Genomic DNA, 12,998 nt, shown 5'->3' with positions numbered 1-12,998 from the left:
TACATTTTCCTTATCATTATTGATCTTTTACATCTTTGATAAATCATCTTATGATTAATTCCCATTTATAATAAGTGTTTTTTCTATTTACTTATAAGATGACACGTTTTCTTTTTTGTTATATGTGTTTACCTAAATTTCTTATTATTTTATATACTTTAAAAGCATTATATAGTGTAGTATATTGATTCCTTTTATTTCTGCTCTATTCCATTTCCTTTATATTTGAGTTGTTCATCATATTGAAATCAATGAATTATTGTTATATATCTTCTGTTTAACATCATTTGATACATTTTATTTTTAAATTAATAACCAAATTTCTCAGTTGCATGTGTTTGTAAATTCCTTTATAATATATATTTTGTAAATTCCTTCATAATATATATTTTGTTTCTAGTAGAGTTTATTTTATATCTATTTATTCTTTGAAACTTATTTCATGCCCATATGGTTTTAAAGAACTACTGAAATTTATCCTTTATTCCTTTCTCAAAAAAGCATTTTACTTTCCTCATTTTAAAATTATTTTAATTAAGACCAAGGCATCCCTCCTGAAATACTCAAAATGTATTTGATAGCAATTTCTCTAAAATTAAAAATAAATGTAAAGTGGGGAAAAGCACATTTAATCTGTTCATCCAGAACAAGTTATCAGTATGAATTCATTACAATCTTCTTTTGAATTTTCAGTAAACCTTGTCTTTTTTGAGTAAATCCTACTTTTTATTGCTTATTTGTTTTGTTGTTACTGTGAATATAAATCTTAAAGACTTTCAAGTATATGGGAAAGCTATTTATTCTTGCTCCTTTATTTGTTCTAGGAACATTATTCTTCTCTCATTAATTTTAAGCATATTTCATAGGTTCTCTAATGTTATCTAGACACGTGAACATATTAGTGGACAGAATGATCAATTTTTTCTCTTTATTTCTAATAGATTGTTTCTTATTTCTCTTTCATATGTTATAGATACTGGTATGTGTGAAAAACAGAAATGTTAAATAAAAATGAAGATTGCATTTATCTACCTCACATTGTCTGTTGTTTCACATTTTAATATTATGCACACTTATGGATTGAGATGCCTTCTTTCTATTATGCAAAAGAAAAACTTCTTTTATTGCAAATCATCTTGGATTTTCATCAATAATGGTTGCTAAATTTAATTACATCAAAGTTTTCTAAATTATCTGTAATTATAGGCTTAATTTTATCTTTGATCAGTAGTTATACAGGAAGGCATTTCAATAAATTAATAAATGTTTGGTTTGGGTTTTTTAAAATTTTCATTTTATATTGGAGTATAGTTGATTAACAATGTTATGGTAGTTTCAGGTATACAGCAAAGTGATTGAGTTATACATATACACGTATCTATTCTTTTTCAAATTATTTTCTCATTTAGGTTATTACAGAGTATTGAGCAGAGTTCCCTGTGCTATGCAGTAGGTACTTATTGGTTATCTATGGTATGGTTTTTGATGTTGTTTCAACTTGTTGCTAGATGATGATCAGCAAATGTAATCTGTATGTTGGCTAATTAGATTTTCTTTTCAGTTTATTATATAATTTTCATTTTTTAAATTTATTTTTATTGAAGTATAGTTGAATTACAGTGTTGTGTTAATTACTCCTGTACAGCAAAGTTACTCAGTTATACATATATATACATTCTTTTTCATATTCTTTTCCATTATGTTTTATTATAGGATATTGAATATAGTTCCCTGTGCTATACAGTAGGACCTTGTTGTTTATCCATTCTATGTATAGCAGTTTGTATCTGCTAATCCCAAACTCCCAATCCACCCATCTCCCACCCCCCTCCCCGTTGGCAACCACAAGTCTATTCTCTATGTCACTGATTGTGTTTCTGTGTCATAGATAGGTTCATTTGTGTCATATTTTAGATTCCACATATAAGTGATTTCATATGGTATTTGTCTTGTTCTTACTGACTTACTTCACTTAGTATGATAATCTCTAGTTGCATCCATGTTGCTGCAAATGACATTATTTCATTCGTTCTTTTTTATGGCTGAGTAGTATTCCATTTCATGAGAGGAGGTGAGCTCAAGTCCTTCTACTGCACTGTCTTTTCCAGAATTGAGGGGTTGCTTTTAGTTTGGATGTTTGCTTTCTCTTTCCTCAGTGTGTGCTGGCTGTTATCCCCTTGATATGAGATGTGCAGGTACAGTGGCCCTTGTGCGCTCCCAGGATGGTGGGGGCAGGGCCTGCTGCCTGCTCTCGGGTCTCATAATGGCAGCCTGTGCCTGACTCTGAAGCCCCCATCGGGGGCAGCAACTTGCGCCTGCCTCCAGAGCTCATGCCAGCAGTGTCCTATTGCCAGGGAGCATTCACAGGGAAAGAAGCTCTTATGGTGGTCCTGCCCCTCTCCTCATGCACCCCCCAATAATGGTGCATGCCTCTCAGGTAGGCCCAGGCTTCTTCCGAGCACACCCTCAGCTGCCACAGCCCAGCCTCCTTAGGCTGTGTCTGCACAGCCAACCCCAGTCTTCTCCCTGGGTCTGGCCTCTGAAGTCTAAGTTTCAGCACCAGCCCCCACCCACACCAACAGATAAGTGTTTCAGGTTGAGGAGTGTAGGGCAGCGGTGCCCACCTTCTGTGCAGGTTACTGTCCATTTTTCCTTCCACAAACTGGTTGTAACACTCTCCTCCTAGGCTACATACCTCCCCCTCCATCCAGGTTGATCTCCCTGCCAGTGAGGAATCTTCCAGGATGCAGGAACTTTTCCTCCTTCACAGCTCACTCCTTGGGACGCAGACCCTATTCTAATTCCTTCTTTTTCATTTTCCTTTTATCCTACCTGGTTACGTGGAGGTTTCCTTGACCTCTCGGACGTCTGAGGTCTCCTGTCGGTGTTCAGTAGATATTCTGTGTGAATCGTTCGACTTGTAGATGTATTTTTAATTTTTTTGTGGGAGAAGGGGAGCTCCATGTCCTAGTCCTCCACCATCTTGCCCCCTCCCCCTCACTATTCCTTTTTTTAAATTTTTAAATTTTATTTATTTTTTTATGCAACAGGTTCTTATTAGTCATCAATTTTATACACATCAGTGTATACATGTCAATCCCAATCGTCCAGTTCAGCACACCACCACCCCAACCCCCCGCCGCTTTCCCCCCTTGGCGTCCATACGTTTGCTCTCTACATCTGTGTCTCAATTTCTGTCCTGCAAACTGGTTCATCTGTACCATTTTTCTAGGTTCCACATATATGCGTTAATATACGATATTTGTTTTTCTCTTTCTGACTTACTTCACTCTGTATGACAGTCTCTAGATCCATCCATGTCTCAACAAATGACCCAATTTCGTTCCTTTTTATGGCTGAGAAATATTCCATTGTATATATGTACCACATCTTCATTATCCATTCGTCTGTCAATGGGCATTTAGGTTGCTTCCATGACCTGGCTATTGTAAATAGTGCTGCAATGAACATTGGGGTGCACGTGTCTTTTTGAATTATGGTTTTCTCTGGGTATATGCCCAGTAGTGGGATTGCTGGGTCATATGGTAATTCTATTTTTCGTTTTTTTTTTTAAATTCATTTGTAACATTTTTTAAAAAATTAATTAATTTATTTATGGCTGTGTTGTGTCTTCGTTTCTGTGCGAGGGCTTTCACTAGTTGTGGCAAGCGGGGGCCACTCTTCATCGCGGTGCGCGGGCCTCTCACTATTAACCACTGTGCCACCAGGGAAGCCCTATTTTTCGTTTTTTAAGGAACCTCCATACTGTTTTCCATAGTGGCTGTATCAATTTACATTCCCACCAACAGTGCAAGAGTGTTGCCTTTCCTCCACACCCTCTCCAGCATTTGTTGTTTGTAGATTTTCTGATGATGCCCATTCTAATTGGTGTGAGGTGATACCTCATTGTACTTTTGATTTGCAATTCTCTAATAATTACTGATGTTGAGCAGCTTTTCATGTGCTTCTTGGCCATCTGTATATCTTCTTTGGAGAAATGTCTATTTAGGTCTTCTGCCCATTTTTGGATTGGGTTGTTTGTTTAATATTGAGCTGTATGAGCTGTCTATATATTTTGCAGATTAATCCTTTGTCTGTTGATTCATTTGCAAATATTTTCTCCCATTCTGAGAGTTCTCTTTTCATCTTGTTTATGGTTTCCTTGGCTGTGCAAAAGCTTTTTTCATTAGGTCCCATCCGTTTATTTATGTTTTTATTTCCATTACTCTAGGAGGTGGATCAAAAAAGAACTTGCTGTGATTTATGTCAAAGAGTGTTCTGCTTATGTTTTCCTCTAAGAGTTTTATAGTGTCCAGTCTTACATTTAGGTCTCTAATCCATTTTTTATTTTTTTAAAGTAAGTGGTACCTTATTTTATTTATTTATTTATTTATTTTTGGCTGTGTTGGGTCTTCGTTTCTGTGCGAGGGCTCTCTCCAGTTGTGGCAAGCGGGGGCCACTCTTCATCGCAGTGCACGGGCCTCTCACTATCACGGCCTCTCTTGTTGCGGAGCACAGGCTCCAGATGCGCAGGCTCAGCAGTTGTGGCTCATGGGCCTAGTTGCTCCGCGGCATGTGGGGTCCTCCCAGACCAGGGCTCGAATCCGTGTCCCCTGCATTGGCAGGCAGACTCTCAACCACTGCGCCACCAGGGAAGCCCCTCTAATCCATTTTGAGTTTATTTTGTGTATGGAGTTAGGGAATGTTCTACTTTCATTCTTTTACATGAAGCTGTCCAGTTTTCCCAGCACCATTTATTGAAGAGACTGTCTTTTCTCCATTGTATATCCTTGCCTCCTTTGTCATAGATTAGTTGACCATAGGTGCGTGGGTTTATCTCTGGGCTTTCTATCTTGTTCCATTGATCTATGTTTTTGTTTTTGTGCCAGTACCATATTGTCTTGATTACTGTTGCTTTATAGTATAGTCTGATGTCAGGGAGTCTGATTCCTCCAGCTCCATTTTTTTCCCTCAAGACTGCTTTGGCTATTCTGTTGTGTCTCCATACAAATTTTAAGATTTTTTGTTCTAGTTCTGTAAAAAATGCCATTGGAAATTTGATAGGGATTGCAATGAATCTGTAGATTGATTTGGGTAGTATAGTCATTTTCACAATATTGATTCTTCCAATCCAAGAACATGGTATATCTCTCCATCTGTTGGTATCATCTTTAATTTATTTCATCAGTGTCTTATAGTTTTCTGCATACAGGTCTTTTGTCTCCCTAGGTAGGTTTATTCCTAGGTATTTTATTCTTTTTGTTGCAATGGTAAATGAGAGTGTTTCCTTAATTTCTCTTTCAGATTTTTCATCATTAGTGTATAGGTATGCAAGAGATTTTTGTGCATTAATTTTGTATCCTGCAACTTTACCAAATTCATTGATTAGCTCTAGTAGTTTTCTGGTGGCATCTTTAGGATTCTCTGCGTATAGTATCATGTCATCTGCAAACAGTGACAGTTTCACGTCTTCTTTTCCAATTTGTATTCCTTTTGTTTCTTTTTCTTCTCTGATTGCCGTGGCTAGGACATCCAAAACTATGTTGAATAATAGTGGTGAGAGTGGACATCCTTGTCTTGTTCCTGATCTTAGAGGAAATGCTTTCAGTTTTTCACCATTGAGAATGATGTTTGCTGTGGGTTTGTCGTATATAGCTATTATTATGTTGAGGTAGGTTCCTTCTATGCCCACTTTCTGGAGAGTTTTTATCATAAATGGGTGTTGAATTTTGTCAAAAGCTTTTTCTGCATCTATTGAGATGATCATATGGTTTTTATTCTTCAATTTGTTAATACGGTGTATCACATTGATTGATTTGCATATATTGAAGAATCCTTGCATCCCTGGGATAAATCCCACTTGATCGTGGTGTATGATCCTTTTAATGTGTTGTTGGATTCTGTTTGCTAGTATTTTGTTGAGGATTTTTGAATCTGTATTAATCAGTGATATTGGTCTGTAATTTTCTTTTTTTGTAGTATCTTTGTCTGGTTTTGGTATCAGGGTGATGGTGGCCTCATAGAATGAGCTTGGGAGTGTTCCTTCCTCTGCAACTTTTGGAAGAGTTTGAGAAGGATGGGTGTTAGCTCTTCTCTAAATGTTTGATAGAATTCACCCGTGAAGCCATCTGGTCCTGGACTTTTGTTTGTTGGAAGATTTTTAATCACAGTTTCAATTTCATTACTTGTGATTGGTCTGTTCATATTTTCTATTTCTTTCTGGTTCAGTCTTGGAAGGTTATACCTTTCTATGAATTTGTCCATTTCTTCCAGGTTGTCCATTTTATTGGCATAGAGTTGCTTGTAGTAGTCTCTTAGGATGCCTTGTATTTCTGTGGTGTCTGTTGTAACTTCTCCTTTTTCATTTCTAATTTTATTGATTTGAGTCCTCTCCCTCTTTTTCTTGATGAGTCGGGCTAATGGTTTATCAATTTTGTTTATCTTCTCAAAGAACCAGCTTTTAGTTTTATTGATCTTTGCTATTGTTTTTTTGTTTCTATTTCATTTATTTCTGCTCTGATCTTTATGATTTCTTTCCTTCTGCTAACTTTGGGTTTTGTTTGTTCTTCTTTCTCTAGTTTCTTTAGGTGTAAGGTTAGATTGTTTACTTGAGATTTTTCTTGTTTCTTTAGGTAGGCTTGTATAGCTATAAACTTCCCTCTTAGAATTGCTTTTGCTGCATCCCATAGGTTTTGGGTCGTCGTGTTTTCATTGTCATTTGTCTCTAGGTATTTTTTGATTTCCTCTTTGATTTCTTCAGTGATCTCTTGGTTATTAAGTAGTGTATTGTTTAGCCTCCATGTGTTTGTGTTTTTTACGTTTTTTTCCCTGTAATTGATTTCTAATCTCATAGCGTTGTGGTCAGAAAAGATGCTTGATATGATTTCAATTTTCTTAAATTTACTGAGGCTTGATTTGTGACCCTAGATGTGATCTATCCTGGAGAATGTTCCATGCGCACTTGAGAAGAAAGTGTAATCTGCTGTTTTTGGATGGAATGTCCTATAAATATCAATTAAATCTATCTGGTCTATTGTGTCATTTAAAGCTTCTGTTTCCTTATTTATTTTCATTTTGGATGATCTGTCCATTGGTGTAAGTGAGGTGTTAAAGTCCCCCACTATTACTGTATTACTGTTGATTTCCTCTTTTATGGCTGTTAGCAGTTGCCTTATGTATTGAGGTGCTCCTATGTTGGGTGCATATATATTTATAATTGTTATATCTTCTTCTTGGATTGATCCCTTGATCATTATGTAGTGTCCTTTCTTGTACAATTCTTTATTTTAAAGTCTATTTTATCTGATATGAGTATTGCTACTCCAGCTTTCTTTTGATTTCCATTTGCATGGAATATCTTTTTCCATCCCCTCACTTTCGGTCTGTATGTGTCCCTAGGTCTGAAGTGGGTCTCTTGTAGACAGCATATATATGGGTCTTGTTTTTGTATCCACTCAGCAAGCCTGTGTCTTTTTGTTGGAGTATTTAATCCATTCACATTTAAGGTAATTATCGATATGTATGTTCCTATTACCATTTACTTAATTGTTTTGGGTTTGTTTTTGTGGGTCCTTTTCTTCTCTTGTGTTTCCCACTTCGAGAAGTTCCTTTAGCATTTGTTGTAGAGCTTGTTTGGTGGTGCTGAATTCTCTTAGCTTTTGCTTGTCTGTAAGGCTTTTGATTTCTCCCTGGAAGCTTAATGAGATCCTTGCTGGGTAGAGTAATCTTGTTTGTAGGTTCTTCCCTTTCATCACTTTAAGTATATCATGCCACTCCCTTCTGGCTTGTAAAGTTTCTGCTGAGAAATCAGCTGTTAAGCTTATGGGAGTTCCCTTGTATGTTATTTGTCATTTTTCCCTTGCTGCTTTCAATAATTTTTCTTTGTCTTTAATTTTTGCCAATTTGATTACTATGTGTCTCAGTGTGTTTCTCCTTGGGTTTATCCTGTATGGGACTCTCTGCACTTCCTGGACTTGGGTGGCTATTTCCTTTCCCATGTTAGGGAAGTTTTTGACTATAATCTCTTCAAATATTTTCTCTTGTCCTTTCTCTCTCTCTCTTCTCCTTCTGGGACCCCTATAATGCGAATGTTGTTGTGTTTAATGTTGTCCCAGAAGTCTCTTAGGCTGTCTTCATTTCTTTTCATTCTTTTTTCTTTAGTCTGTTCTGCAGCAGTGAATTCCACCATTCTGTCTCCCAGGTCACTTATCCGTTCTTCTGCCTCAGTTATTCTGCTATTGATTCCTTCTAGTGTAGTTTTCATTTCAGTTATTGTATTGTTCATCTCTGTTTGTTCTTTAATTCTTCTAGGTCTTTGTTAAACAGTTCTTGCATCTGCTCGATCTTTGCCTCCATTCTTTTTCTGAGGTCCTGGATCATTCTCACTATCATTATTCTGAATTCTTTTTCTGGAAGGTTGCCTATCTCCACTTCATTTAGTTGTTTTCCTGGGGTTTTATCTTGTTCCTTCATCTGGTACATAGCCCTCTGCCTTTTCATCTTGTCTATCTTTCTGTGAATGTGGTTTTTGTTCCACAGGCTGCAGGATTGTAGTTCCTCTTGCTTCGGCTGTCTGCCCTCTGGTGGATGAGGCTATCTAAGAGGCTTGTGCAAGTTTCCTGAAGGGAGGGACTGGTGGTGGGTAGAGCTGACTGTTGCTCTGGTGGGCAGAGCTCAGTAAAACTTTAATCCACTTCTGCGGATGGGTGGGGCTGGGTTCCCTCCCTGTTGGTTGTTTGGCCTGAGGCGACCCAACACTGGAGCCTACCTGGGCTCTTTGGTGGGGCTAGTGGCAGACTCTGGGAGGGCTCATGCCAAGGAGTACTTCCCAGAACTCCTGCTGCCAGTGTCCTTGTCCTCACGGTGACACACAGCCACCCCCCACCTCTGCAGGAGACCCTCCAACACTAGCAGGTAGGTCTGATTCAGTCTCCTATGGGGTCACTGCTCCTTCCCCTGTGTCCTGATGTGCACACTACTTTGTGTGTGCCCTCCAAGAGTGGAGTCTCTGTTTCCCCCAGTCCTGTCAAAGTCCTGCAATCAAATCCTGCTATCCTTCAAAGTCTGATTCTCTAGGAATTCCTCCCCCCGTTGCTGGACCCACAGGTTGGGCAGCCTGATGTGGGGCTCAGAACCTTCACTCCAGTGGGTGGACTTCTGTGGTATAAGTGTTCTCCAGTCTGTGAGTCACCCACCCAGCAGTTATGGGATTTGATTTTACTGTGACTGTGCCCCTCCTACCGTCTCACTGTGGCTTCTCTTTTGTCTTTGGATGTGGGGTATCTTTTTTGGTGAGTTCCAGTGTCTTCCTGTCGATGACTGTCCAGCAGCTAGTTGTGATTCTGGTGTTCTCACAAGAGGGAGTGAGAGCACGTCCTTCTTCTCCGCCATCTTGGTTCAGGGCCTATTCCTTTTTAAAAATGTATTTTGATTTCAAAAATCCCAAGTGTTTAAGTGAAAATAAATACAATTTCTTTGAATACAAAAATATATGATAGGAAAATATAAATCATACAATATTATAGGTATATAAGTAGGGGAATAAGATAATACAGATCCTCCAAAGAAGGTTAAGCAATAAAAGAATAAGACAGCTAATAATCAAGAGCAGGCCAGAGTAGAAAAACTCACTCTAACTTAAAATAGTAGAATCCCAATTTAAAATTAGATTTAGAGATAGCAAACCATCAGAGATTGCAGGGAACAGTCTTGATTTGATCCAATTTCCTGCAATGAGATAGCTGACTAATGGCCACAGCAATCTGAATTAATTAACATCAATTTGTTTTTAATAAAAAGCTTTTGAAGCCCATTTTGATAATGAATGCCATCTAGAGGAAAATCAAACAGCTCTTTCTGATATATGTGGAGCCACAGCTGTACATATTTGACCCCTGTTTTACACAGTTGAGCCTCATTGATTTCTTCTTTTAAACTCGTGGACTGAGCACTGAACAATGGTGGGAGCACTCGTATATCTTCCACAGAGACCTAGTCTATGAACAGTAACCCTGCAGCAGGGCCAAAGTGTTTCTGTGCCTCCAACACTGGCTGCCTGTCCTGATGACATATAACACAGATGCTGTCCTTAACAGCAAACAATCTCAAACGTCTGGCCATGGAATCAGTCTTTAGGGTGCAAGCAAAAATAAAAGATTTGAGACAAACTTAATGTGTAGCTGAGCTTCAAGTTAGTTGGCTTCAAACTTAAATCCATATAGAGTGGTCTTTTTACAGAAAGAATTCCTGTGTTTAAATAGAATTCAAGATAGGACAGGAAACAAAGACACTTAAATGTATGTTACTGTGAATATGGAGTAAGAAAGCCTAATTCTATTAAAGGAGTAGCTTGTTAGTATCTCCATGGAAGTTTTCCCAAGACTTTAGGAATAGTAGTTCATCTATTCATGTTAACTTACTTCTCTTAATAATGATAGTTAGTAGTGATATAAAGGAGTGATTTAAATTAATTCTATTGCTTTTGATACAACAGTTTCCATATTTATTAAGTAGTAATTGCTTCAAAAACTGCAGGCAAATATTTTGCATATGCTTCTCTAACTGGGATGATGTGACTTGCCTGCTTTCAATACAGAGTGGAGAGGTAAAACTAAACCACACAAATAAATGAACAAAAAGACTCTAGTGAGTAGGAGGCCAGAGCACTTGGCTCAGACATTCTAATACTAAAAGTATGAATTAGTGTGGTCATTGTTAGGTGAGTGATGCATCTGAACACCTAGGGAGAATGACAATCTGGAATTGTGAAAAGTCACCTCAGTACTTTTTAATGTGTTAACACAAACAATCTACCTCAGTTGTCTAGGATCCAGCAGCCAGAGTTCCCAGGCACTGGTCTTACTTTGTAAGTGGTAATGATGACTACTTTATAAAGTTCTGCACAGTCTATGATTCTCCTTTTGTTTCTGCAGTTTCTGGCCTCTCCTCAGAAAAGTCCTATTTTAATATGGTTCCCACTTGCATGAATAATTTTTTAAAATTTTTAAATAAATAATTTTTTAAATGCACTATGTATTGATATATTAGAGCTATTAATAATTATTATTATTATATTAATTATAATATTAATTAAATATAATTATTATATTAATATTAATATTAGAGCTATTATTTTAATCACAAAGTGTATTTAATAGAAAATATAGTATTTTTTTCTCTCTGTATTGACTTATATGAGTATAGAGAAATACCAAATATTATCACATAACTCCTTCTCTATGTGTGTAACTCCTTCTCTGTGTCTTTCCTTGGTAACTTGTTCCTGGTTAGAGCTCAGTAAACATTTGTTAAATATATAAATGCTATTGATACTTAACAATAGTTAACTAACTAAATTTAAAAACCGACATCACATTTATCCTTGAAACTAAGCGTAATACAAAGAATTTGGAACAGTCTCCTTAATCCTGGTTACTGTCAATTTCCTCAAACTGAAACTTTTTTTTTTTTTTCAAATTCTGGTCACATGTCAAAATGCTGGTGGTGTTAGCAAATAAAAAAGGCATTAGTATGTAATTTACTTGAGATATTAAATAACTATGACCCAATATTTGAGAGATAATTCTTTGTAACCATTAAGGAAATATGTCTTATAAAGTGTTGCCCCCAAAAAAGGACTTTTTGAGACCTACGTTCTTGTCCTAGATCTCTCATTAATTTTGTGAACTTGAGAAAAGTAATCTGTGACCCAAATTCCATATCAATCAAATGAAGAAACTATTATTTGTACTCTAGTATTCACAGGGTCAAGGAACATATAAGAAAACACTTTAAAATGCGTTAAGAAGCACCCAGTGTAAGTATAGAAATAGCACTCACATACAGTTGATGGGAATATACAGTAATTTGTGGAGAGCATAAATTAGCAAAACAACAACTTTAAAAATATATTATTCTGCAATTTCACTTCTAGGAATTTACTCTTTGAAAGAAACTAAGACATATATATATATATATATATATATATATATATATATATATAAACTAATAATATTTATAAGTATTAGAAGCATTTCTAAAAGTCTAACAATAAGGGATTGGATAAATATAAATATTTGCCTACATATATATGATGAAATGCTAACAAACAGGTGCTCAGAAAACATTCTACAAAACAAAACAGTAGGATAGAAAATATTAAGCATTTATGGTACCACTCATATAAAATGTTGCTAACATTACTGACCTCTTAAAACATCCCTAGTGGTGTGTTAACTCCACATTTATGGTCACATTTACCTTTATGACTCTGTGAGGCAAAGATTTTATCCCTGAACTACAGATGAGGGAACTGAGGCTTACACAGATGATAGAACATGTTCAAATTCACATAATAAATGACAAGAGCTGGGACTTATACTTGATGAATCTGACTCCAGAGCCTGAGGTCTTAAACTAAGCTTTATTGGTAATACTCTAATTTTTGTATAATGATTGATTTTGGTTTGGCTTCTCCACATATTTTTTAAAATGGAATTAAAGACATGAAAGTCCAATTCTCTGTTCCTCTCAAAAGTGGGAAGATCTATGAACACTTGACCTTCAATGTGGCCACTCTGCCATAGGTATTAGTAGCAGTTTTTTTTTTCCTTTTAAATGGTGCTTTCACCCCACAATTTACCATAATTAGTCTCAGATACTCTTTAAGGTTCTATGCCTGGAAATTTTAGGCATTTAGTTTGAGATTTCTCTCTATATAAGTATTAATAGAAAAACAGAAAGATGTACATATCAAAATGGGTGGTAAAACTACAGGATAATTTATGTTTTCTTAGCTTTTTGTGTGTGTGGGCAAGTTTTAAAAATTTTCTACAGTGAATATGAACTAATTAAATAAAGGGCACATTGCTTAAAGTATAAAGCTTTCAATAGATGGAAGAATTCATTTTATGTGTAAAGAAGCTTTGGGTCAGTCATGATTCCAGTTGCTTCCTAAGTACAACTGTTCAATCCCCTGGATTAATCTAAATTATAGCTTT

The 12,998-nt window shown here is 36.5% G+C and overlaps 1 protein-coding gene across 2 annotated transcripts in view; it reads left to right on the top strand.

Annotated features, from left to right (window-relative positions):
• Positions 1-12,998, top strand: part of LOC309631698 (uncharacterized protein) — a 110,117-nt gene that overhangs the window by 83,031 nt on the left and 14,088 nt on the right. Inside the window, exon 1 of one of the 2 annotated variants that reach the window (XM_082398540.1) lies at positions 5,961-8,913. The exons of the other annotated variant lie outside the window; for it this stretch is intronic. The gene's annotated coding sequence lies outside the window, so the exon portion shown is untranslated. Of the gene's footprint in view, positions 1-5,960; positions 8,914-12,998 lie in introns of those variants that run through there. 2 annotated transcript variants of the gene reach the window in all.

Source organism: Balaenoptera borealis, assembly GCF_965194805.1.
Source record: "Balaenoptera borealis genome assembly, chromosome: 7".
Lineage (NCBI taxonomy): Eukaryota > Metazoa > Chordata > Mammalia > Artiodactyla > Balaenopteridae > Balaenoptera > Balaenoptera borealis.
The sequence above is the reverse complement of the archived record's forward strand: the minus strand, read 5'-3'. Positions and strand labels throughout refer to the sequence as shown.